This window comes from Humulus lupulus, chromosome 7 (assembly GCF_963169125.1).
Source record: "Humulus lupulus chromosome 7, drHumLupu1.1, whole genome shotgun sequence".
Taxonomy (NCBI): Eukaryota; Viridiplantae; Streptophyta; class Magnoliopsida; order Rosales; family Cannabaceae; genus Humulus; species Humulus lupulus.
Window position 1 is genome coordinate 4494328 of NC_084799.1, and position 11748 is coordinate 4506075.

The window sequence follows — 11748 nt, forward strand, 5'->3', positions numbered from 1 at the left end:
TTTTAAATAACCGCCACCTTTTTCCCTGATATTTCGGGATTCTCAAAAATTAAATCCACTTCCTTCCCTTTTTCATGAAATACACGTCGTGACACTTAATCAGGTCTCTAGGATTAAACTCATCTCGTACCCAAGCACTTCTGAGCTTGTTTCACCAAGCTCGGTATTCTTAATTCCTTGCTTGCATGGCCCTCACCATTTTTTCTTTCTTGCTAGATGTCACAGAATCTGGAAAGACGGTGGGGGTCGTTGCTTGCCATCCTATATTCGCCAAAAACTCCGAGCCCGGAGTTGATGTTTGCCTAGAACCAGCGCCTGATTCGTGAACACGAGCTAGCTCGCGAACAAGAAGAAAACCGATCTCATTATCGTCGTCAAATCGTCGAGGTCATAGAGAAGAAGAGAAAAATCCTTCGAGAGGCTCTTTATCCAGAATCTGACTCAGGGCCTAGACCGATCCCCCTTGATCCCAGGCTAAAAGTGACAGTCGCGTACAACCCGAGAGATCGTCGATTCTCACTGATGGGGGAGCCCGCCACCTCGCAGCCGAGGAGGGAAATTTTCGAGGCCGATCATTATTGGAGCTCGATTACCTCGCTAGGTTAGATAAATGATATCTTGGCCTTTCATGGTATAAGATTATCAAGCTCGCTAAGGTGTCGAGCCCCTACCTCCCACGAGCGAAGCTGTCGCGCTCCGGGAGATGGAAATCCTGACAACAAGCTGAGATACGCGGCTTGGAGCGAGGAGCATATGAAGGCAGGAGCAATACTGCCTTTGAAGTCTTTCTTCAAGGATTTCACAAACTTCGTTGGGTTGGCTCCATTCCATCTCAACACTAATTCTTACAGGGTTCTGTCTGCCCTGAGGTCGCTATACCACGAGTTGAAGTGGGAAGGACCACCGCCAGAGGAGATCCTGTATCTTTTATGTTTGAAAAGCAATCCCTCTCGAGCTCGGGGAGGAGACGCTTCTATTATTTTTCGAGCTACCCCAAGGAGAAAAAGATGTTTGAGGATCTTCCCAACCATCCTCCTGACTTTAAGAAGGCCTTCTTCTGGACAGATGGCCTAGCTCCGTCTCGATACTATTCATTCAGACGGATTCGTAAGTACCCCAACCTCCTTTATCTCTGTACTCGGACTTTTGTCTATAGGCTCGTACTTAGTTGAAATGTATTTTATTTTCCAGCCAACTATCATCGTCCCACTCCTACTGACGTGATGAAGAAGCGTAGAGAGAGTCTGCTCCAACTCCCTTATGGCAGGAGGTCCCTCTCATACCTTTTGCATGAAGGTAAGCTCCGAGCTTGCAGGCTCTTGGGAGATGGCCAGTCCACCTTGGATTGGTCCAACAAAAAATATGACTGCTGGGAGCTCATGCCTTTACCAACAAGCATCCTCCCTCCAAGGAGAGAGGTGAGGCCCTCGCCTCTAGTACGCCGAAGGAGCCCGCAATCAGGGAAGGAGGCCAACGATGAAGCCTCGAGCTCAGGCTCGGATGATCAAGGTACAGTCATCCTAAGCTTGAAAATGTGGTCCCCACCCTATTAAAACACAAAACCGATAGGTTAGTATTGTGTGAGGACGATACAGACCATTTCTATATATGGACTTGGGTAGATGAACGGGTTCATAGGTTCGATAGCTGGTTCAGGAAATATGACACTATGTATAGCCTGAAGGAGGTATAGGACGGAATAGCCGTCCAATATGGGACCAACGACTATAGGGACCTTTCAAAGTTGACGTCCACCTATAGGGAAGGTACTCCACCCGCCTCTTCTGAAGATGGGGGAATTTCATGGTCTCCGAGTTCAAGCTCGGAGGAGAGTTCAAGTTAGGTTTCTCTCAACTCGCCCTTTCATTACTTTGTATATTTGCGCGATGCTGAGTTACTTTATATACTTTTTTTTTTATATAACTCAAATTGTGGTGTGACTGTGTAGGTGAGATGGACTCCAATCCTGACAATATTCTCGAGAGTGGCAGAGCCAAAAGGAGCAAGCGCCCCAGGGGGTCGCGAAAAACTGACCGGCCTGCCAAGGTCCTTAAGAGGACAGAAAAGACACCTCCTCCACCAGCTCCGCCTGCTACAAGCTCCGCTGTGTTAGGAAAATATTGTTTTGCCTCAATGGAAATGATTATAATATTACAACTCTATGCAATAATATTACAAGTAAATATAGATTGATTAAATAAGGTTACAACTCTATAACTGAAAATACAAATAAACTAAAGAAAGGAAGAAGATGATGATGATGAAGAAGAGAATAGTGAGAATACAACTCTAAGCAAAAGATTACAAGTAAAATAAAGTGTTTAGACCAAATGAAAAGATTACAACTCTTAATCAAAATATACAAGTAAATAGAACAAGAGAAATAGGAAGAAAAGCAATAGAATAAAAAGAAGAACAGAAACACAATCAAACTCTCACTTACACAACCTAAGTGAAGAGGATTGGGGGTCACCAACTTGAACAAGGTTTAAAACCTTTGTCCAAAAGCTTATTTCCCCCTAACTCAAGCACTAAGGGATCTCTCTTAGATATTGGAAAATCTTTCTGGAATTATCAAGCCTCAAGGTGTTTCTAGCCAAGTGCTCTAGTGGATAGAAATGTTGTGTCTTACAAGTGAGCTATAGGCTCCTATTTATAGAGTTTAGAGACACCCTTTGAATTTCAAATTCCACCAACCCACATGACTGTTACCAATGTTTAATTGGATTAATATGGAATTAAAAAAGAGATTTGGGAGTTATTTGGGTTTTTTGAGCTGTTCAACAAAGATTGAAAAAACTAAAAATTTGGTCAGTTTTTGGCCTGTGTCCGCGGCCAGAGACATTAGTGGTCGCAGCCACTGGTCTCTGACCCACAGGCCTCGGCCACTGACCAATTTCAGCACAAAAATTGTGCTGTTTTTCCAAACGGTTCCAAACCCTCCCAAATGATTTTGTAACTCCCAAAACACATTATTGGGGTTAAAATCATATCTCTAACAGCCATATCACATATGGCTTTTATGAAATTCATCTCAATATTGTGTAGCAACAATCTTACACAATAAAGGGTAATATTTGGAAGTTACAAATTTGTAACACCAAATATGTTACATTATTTGGATATATCTCATATATCTAAATATTGTAACTCTCTATTATATGTTACAATATGTGACACACTTTGTCACATTTATTTAATCTAAAACATTATATTATAATATAATATAATTTTACATTATATTATAAAATAATATAACATTCCCCCACAAGATTAAATAGTTATCTATTGTAACACTTATTTAATCAATCATTATATTTTGAAATATAACATGTCCCCGACTTGATTATATAAGAACTCTCTCTTATAGGAGTCATTGCATTGTTGTGTTTAAGTGATATTTTAAGTAGCCTTTTATCTCATTTTTCTTTCATTTAGTGCGGTTTTATGCTTTGTTTGGTTGTCTTTGTTAATATCAGGAAGAATCGAGTACTTGGAGGAAAATGTCAAAAAAAGGGAAGAAATATCCAAGTTTTTCAGCATATTTCAAGAAAGGATGAATCCCAACATGATTTGGAAGTGTTGATGAATTTTTGGGATAAAATCTTGAAAAATTGAGAAATCCCTTAAGAGCCACGGCATGGACAAAGTGGAACCGCGGCTAGCTGGTGAAATAGAACCACTGTTTTGAAGGGGAAACACGAGCCGCAGCATGGCTAGAGAGGGTCGCGGCATGGATAGGCCTCAACCCAGAAATCTTACACACGGGCCTCGGCATGGCTGACAAGGGCCGCGGCATGGAGAGAACAAAATGCCCAGAATTTTAGACACGGGCCGCGGCATGGTGCATGTAATGTCGCAGCCCGCCTCTTTTAAAAATTGAATCCTAGGTTTTTATAAGGCGAAAAAAGAGAAGAAGAGGATGTACAGATCTGGGGGAATTTGGGCTTGAAGGATGAAGGCTTGAAGTATTCAACATACATGTTTTTCTTCTACTTTCTGATGTTATCTTTAATTTTCTCTGTGATTAGTATCGTGATTATGAACTAATTTTCTGTATAGGATTTTTAATTGAATCACTTGAATCCCTATTATGAACTAATGCAATTTCAATGTTCTTCTTCTTCATTCTTCTTCAATTCCATATAGCCTGTGCTTAATGATTGATTATCGATTGGCCATCTATAATCATTTTATATATGTTTTTAAATCAAAATATGAGAAGTAAGGTTTGAAACTGCTGTGGTTATATTGGACATAATTGTAATTTGGAACGAAGGTATCCATTTCAATTGTGTAACTGTGTATTAAGTTGTCGAGATTAATGCTATCTTGGTGGTTCAATTTACCATAGAAATATAGGAAATTGTCATCTAGGTTGAGTCTATAATTCATAGTATGATTATAGGCTGCTGTATCAATTTGTTAATTGAATTAGGCAGAAAGAAGAAGAACTTAGTACTTGCATTAGGGAATGATAGGGAGGATAGTTGATGAGATTAAACATTCTAATTATTTCTTCAGTGTTTAAATCAAAGGTTTTACTAATAGTGTTATTTTATTTAATTTTCAATTATTGTTTCTGAATATTATAGTTTCTTTTGCTGTGTTGACAAAAATCAAAAATTTAAATTGATCAAATAGAAAAGAGAAGTTAATTGACTGGTAATTGAGAATTCAGTCCTTGAGGACGATACTTGGTTTCTTTACCAAATTATTACAAATTGCGACTGTGTGCACTTGCATAGCAAATAAAATTCGCAACATGCATTAGTGCATAAAGTAAAGTGTTTTTCAACTTGAACTTTACTATATTGTAATTATAAAAAAATTTGTCGAAAATTAGGTTGCACTAGGCATTGAACCATCTTTTCATGATGACAAATTGGTGATAACACACACCTTTGCGATGTTCACTTGAGACCTCTATGTCTCGCTTTGCACTGTTAATGGCCATGTGCACTTTCCATTCATGGACGTTCTTGAGAATCCTCCCAACTCTCATGAGAGGCGGCACCACCCCTAGGTCCATATAGGTAGAATTCTTAAAGTATTTTGTTACCAAAAATACTTGTCTTTGCAAGACTGAACTCTATTAAAAAACCTTTCGGGTTTAACCCTCTACTTGGTGACACACAAGTACTCAATATCTCAGATGAGACTTGTTTTGAGTACAACTAATATTATTTGATTGACTTGTTATTACCTATTGAGCCTAACACTAGTTGAATAACTAGTGTTAAGATAGGTTACCATCAATCGTGAATCTCTTTAGGGAGTTTAAGTCCCATCCCTCGAGATGATGCAGCCACTAAATCCCTTGTTAGTGGCTTAGTGAAAGGATCCGCCAGATTTTCACTTGTTCTCACATAGGATATTGAGATGACTCCTCTTTGAATCAATTCTCTCACATATCCATGTCTTAGACTGATATGTCTAGACTTCCCATTATACACTCTGCTGTATGCTCTAGCCAATGTCGCTTGGCTATCACAATGTATCGATATAGTAGAAACATTATCTTTGATTAGGGGAATCTCTATCAAAAGATCTCTTAACCATTCAACCTCTTTGCCGGTAGCAGCTAGAGCTATGAACTCTGCTTCCATAGTGGAATGAGATATACAGGTTTGTTTCTTGGAACCCCAATAAATTGTACCTCCACCAAGTGTGAATACCCAACCAGTTGTGGACAAGTTGTCCCCAAGATTGGATATCCAACTTGCATTTGTATATCCTTCTAAAATCGAAGGAAATTTGGAGTAGTGAAGACTTAGTCCTTTGGTTTTCTTGAGATAACCTAGGACTCTTCCAATTGCCTTCCAGTGATCCACACTTGGATTACTTGTAAACCTACTAAGTTTACTTATCGCAAATGCTATATCAGGTCTAGTACACTGGGCAGCGTACATAAGACTCCCTATAGCACTAGCGTACTCCAATTGAGCCACCACTCTTCCTTTATTCTTCTCTAGTTTTACACTATGATCGAATGGAGTATTGGCATCTTTAACCTTGAGATGGTTAAATTTGTTCAATACTTTCTCAACATAGTGGGCTTGCCCTAATGCAAAACCCCCACTATGTTTCTTTACTTTGATACCGAGTATGGTATCAACTTCTCCAAGATCTTTCATCTTGAAGGTTGATGATAGAAACCTCTTCGTTTTTTCTATCCCTTTCATGCTATTACTTAGAATAAGCATGTCATCCACATATAAGCAAACAATGATTATATTTCCCTTACAAGTTTTTCAATACAAACACTTGTCTCCATTGTTATGTCTAAACCCATTAAACATGATGGCTTGTTCAAATTTCTCATGCCATTGCTTAGGAGCTTGTTTCAATCCATATAAGGATTTTACAAGTCTACACACTTTATGTTCATATTTTGGTAGGACAAACCCTCCTCATTGAGGTCACCATTAAGGAATGTCGTTTTGACATCCATTTGATGAACATACAAGTTGTGTATAGAAGCTAAAGCGAACAAAATTCTTATAGAAGTTGTTCTTGCAACAGGTGCATAGGTATCGAAATAATCGATACCCTCTTTTTGCTTAAACCCTTTAGCTACTAATCTAGCTTTAAAGGTTTGGATAGTGCCGTCAGTGTGGTATTTTCTTATAAATACCCACTTACACCCAATTGGCTTAGACCCCGGTGGGAGGTCCACCAATTCCCAAGTGTTATTGGAAAGAATGGAATCCATCTCATCATTGATGGCTTCTTTCCAAAATGCACTATCTCTCGATTGCATAGCTTCTCTATAAGTCTTAGGATCATCCTCAACGAGAAGTACAATAGGAATTTGCCTAATGACTTCCTCTCTATTTCCTTCTACCATGTAGAATGAAATTCATTGAGGATCTATCTCATCCACTACTATACTTTTATGATTTTTAAGCCTTTGACTTCTTCTAGGTTCATAGGGTTGCTTTACATCATTTTGAGAATTCTCCTCTTGAGAATCAACTTTGGATGTAGAAGCTTGAGAATTGTTCTCATATAACAAATTCTCCTTTAGAGATGTTGAAGCTTGAGAATTGTTGTCACTTTATATATTCTCAAAGAATTCAACTTCTCTAGATTCAATCATAATATTAGACTCTAAGTCTAATAGCCTATAAGCTTTACTATTGTTGGCATAACCAACAAAAGCACACTTTATGGCTCTTGAACCTAACTTTGTTCTATTAGGTTCGTTTTTCTTGCAATATGCAAGAAACCCCCACACTTTGAAGTACCCTATGTTGGGTTTTCTTCCTTTCCATAACTCATATGGAGATATCTCATTTTTCTTCATCGGTATTCGATTAAGAATGTGACAAGCGGTTAAAAGCGCTTCACCCCATAAGTTGAAGTTCAACTTAGAAAACACCAACATAGAATTTATCATCTCTAGATAAGTCCTATTTTTCCTTTCGGCGACACTATTGTGTTGTGGTGTATAAGGTGCAGTGCACTCATGAATTATACCATTTTCTTCACAAAATGTATTGAATTCATTAGAGAAGTACTCTCCTCCTCTATCACTTCTTAGCACCTTAATATTTTTATTTAGTTGATTTTCAACTTCTAATTTATACAATTTAAAAGCATCAAAAGTTTCATCTTTATGCTTTAAAAGAAACACATAGGTATATCTACTAAAATCATCTATAAAAGTAAGAAAATACCTTTTACCACCTCTAGTTAAAACACCATTTAATTCACAAAGATCACTATGGATTAAATCTAGTAAATTAGATGATCTTTCTACACTAGGAAATGGTTTCTTAATCATTTTCGCCTTAACACATGTTTCACATTTACCATATGTGGACGCTTAAATTCCACCAAGGGAAAATATGAGATCAATGCGAGGCCCTCGGGCCATCATTGTCTCGGGAAGTCGTCACACCATCACGTCATGAGTCTGGATCCGTGCCTCATGGGATCGATGCCATGTGGCCCGCATTTGCAAGGCATAGATGCCAAGGCGCCATGGCCTCGCTCGGCCCCGCTCGACCACCAGACGCGAGACGCCACAGCCTCGCTCGGCCCCGCTCGGCCACCTCGGCGCGATACCCCATGGCCTCGCTCGGCCCCGCTCGGCCACCCAGGCGCATCTCGCCCATGCTGCCTCGACCGCCTCACTCGGCCACCTAGGCGCGAGACGCCATAGCCTCGCTCGGCCCCGCTCAGCCATCTCGGCGCAAGACCCCATGGCCTCGCTCGGCCGCCCAGGCACATCTTGCCCATGCTGCCTCGACTGCCTCGCTCGGACACTCAGGCACGATGCGCCACGGCCTCGCTCAGCCCCGCTCGGCCACCTAGGGCGTGAGACCTCATGGCCTCCCTCGACCCCACTCGGCCACCCAGGCACATCTCGTCCATGCTGCCTCGACCGCCTCGTTCGGACACCCAGTTGCGATGTCGCTTGCCTAGCTTGGCCACCCAGGCATGGGACCCCTCGTCATGGCCCAGCCGCGGGGCCGTGCCACCATCATGTCCCTGCCGCCTCGGCCACGTGAAAGGCCCCGTGTCAATGCATCTCGCGAGTGCGGCCCGTGCCCAGGCGCGAGACCCCTCGCCATGGCCTAGCTGCGGGGCCGTGCCACCATCGTGTCCGTGCGGCCTCGGTCGCACGCGAGGCCCAATGCACCTACGCCTCGCAGGTGCGGCCCGTGCCCAGGCGCAAGCCTGTCCTCGCCCAGCCTCAGCCACGTGAGGCCCAATAACCTTAAGGTGTAGGGACATGCACGCATGATGTTAGAGTTCGAGGTGACCCACAGGAAACAAAAAGAATATGAACAAGGTACATCTAGAGGGATATGTACGGGTCTACAAGGATTATGGGACAGGCCTGACACCCGTACCCGACAAGTAGTGGCGGTTGGGAATAGTACGAGGAATGGTTACACCACCACCACGTCTCTGACACCCGTACAGGGCAAGTAGTGGAGTCATGACGGGGTACAAAAGCTGAGGTGCTCCCACGTACTCTGACCATGTACCAGGACCGACACCACTACCCCTGGAACCACTCTCCTGACAGCATACTTATGTACGGCTTGGTCTTCTGGACCACCATGTACCCAGGGCCATTAGAGCCTACTATAAAATGAACTCTAACTCCACCTAAGGGGGGGTTGAAAATTTTACTGTAGCAAGTGCTTGAGAGTGAATGAAATATAGAGTTTCTCCATTGTTGCTCTGCTAGTGTTCTTGAGTTGTCATTTAAATTTCTAAGGCTTTACTATTGCTAATCTTTACGTTGCAATTTTTTTCAACTTAACTTGGTTGACGAGTTCTTACCGTCAACACCATAGTTTTTAATATTGCATGCAATCATACCACATTTTAATACTCTTTTCATGGTAGAAAAACGTATATGCGATAGTCTAAGATGCCACAAAAATAAAGAATCATACTCAACAATATAGGCGGAATTAACATTTTTATTGATAACATTGAAAGTTACATCATTGGTGCACAATTTAACCATACCCTCACAAGAGTACCCCTTTCCCAAAAATACATTTGATTTGGTAAGTGTAAGTTTACCGGACTCAAAAACGGCTTTAATGCCGGGCTTGCCAAGAAAATCACCACTTACCAAGTTTCTACTCATTTCGGGAACATAAAGTACATTCACTAATGTAACTTTCTTGCCGGAGGTGAAGTAGACATCAATAGTACCTTTGCCAAGTACCTTGGATTTGCCCTCATTGCCCATTTGTATCTCATGGTTGCCCTTTGACTCTTCAAAGGTCTTGAACAATGATTTGTCATAGGTGACATGGACGGTGGCACATGTATCATACCACCACCCTTTCACCTTGCCTTGGACCGCATTCACCTCACTAAGGGTAGCAACTATGTTTTCCTCTTGAGTTGCATTCACCTTAGGTCCTTGTTGGTCTTTTCTATGTCTACGCTCTCTAGCATAGTGCTCCTTTTTCCCACACACAAAGCAAGGACCTTTCTCTCCCTTAAACTTGGTTGGGTTGGTTTTTGGACCCAAAGGTTTCTCATTACCCTTTTTCCCTTTGTTTTTGGGATGTTTTGGTTGTGACACCGCATTTGCTTTGGAAGTCTCTCCATTAGACCACTCCACAAGTTTATCTCTACATATCGATTCCTCTTCGATTCGAATATGCTTTTGGATCTCCTCCAAAGAATAATCCTCATTTTTATGAAGGATTCTTTTCCTATAGCTCTTCCAAGTTGGTGGTAATTTAGCCACTATAGCACCAACTTGAAAGGCCTCGGGAAGCTCAATCTTTAACACTTTCAATTTATTAACAATAATTTGCAATTCATGTATTTGAGGAAGAATAGGTTTATCACCAAAAAAATTGAAATCAAAGTATTGGGATATCAAAAACTTTTTGGTACCTTCCTCTTCCGCCTTGAACTTTTTCTCAAGTGCATCCCAAATCTCCTTGGCCGATTTGGTCTCGGTGTAGAGGTCATAGAGCCTATCGGATAAGGTGTTGAGAATATGACCCCTGCAAAGAAGATTGTCCTCCTCCCTTTTCCTTCTCTTCTCCACCTCCTCGGGAGTGTCTTTGTCGGATGGCTCGGCTAGAGGTGCCAAGGAAGACTCAAGGATGTAGGCAACTTTGAGAGTGGTTAATAGAAACCTCACCTTGTCTTTCCACCTAGTAAAATTGGATCCATCAAACCTATCCAATCTCACTAGGTCTTGGTTCATGATCTTGATTGTCTCCCCTTCCATTGAAACAAAAAAGGGATAAGCTTTTGAATGTTAGGAAAATATTGTTTTGCCTCAATGGAAATGATTATAATATTACAACTCTATGCAATAATATTACAAGTCAATATAGATTGATTAAATAAGGTTACAACTCTATAACTGAAAATACAAATAAACTAAAGAAAGGAAGAAGATGATGAAGAAGAAGAGAATAGTGAGAATACAACTCTAAGAAAAAGATTACAAGTAAAATAAAGTGTTTAGACCAAATGAAAAGATTACAACTCTTAATCAAAATATACAAGTAAATAGAACAAGAGAAATAAGATGAAAATCAATAGAATAAAAAGAAGAACAGAAACACAATCAAACTCTCACTTACACAACCTAAGTGAAGAGGATTGGGGATCACCAACTTGAACAAGGTTTAAAACCTTGTCCAAAAGCTTATTTCCCCCTAACTCAAGTACTAAGGGATCTCTCTCAGATATTGGAAAAGCTTTCTGGAATTATCAAGCCTCAAGGTGTTTCTATCCAAGCGCTCTAGTGGATAGAAATGTTGTGTCTTACAAGTGAGCTATAGACTCCTATTTATAGAGTTTAGAGACACCCTTTGAATTTCAAATTCCACCAACTCCCATAGCTGTTACCAATGTTTAATTGGATTAATATGGAATTAAAAAAGAGATTTGGGAGTTATTTGAGTTTTTTGAGCCGTTCAACAAAGATTGAAAAAACTAAAAATTTGGTCAGTTTTTGGCCTGTGGCCGCGGCCAGAGACATTAGTGGTCGCGGCCATTGGTCTCTGACCCACAGGCCGCGACCATTGAATGTTGGTGGCCGCGGCCACTAACCAATTTCAGCACAAAAATTGTGCTGTTTTTCCAAATGGTTCCAAACCCTCCCAAATGATTTTGTAACTCCCAAAACACATTATTGGGGTTAAAATCATATCTCTAACAGCCATATCACATATGGCTTTTATGAAATTCATCTCAATATTTTGTAACAACAATCTTACACAATAAAGGGTAATATTT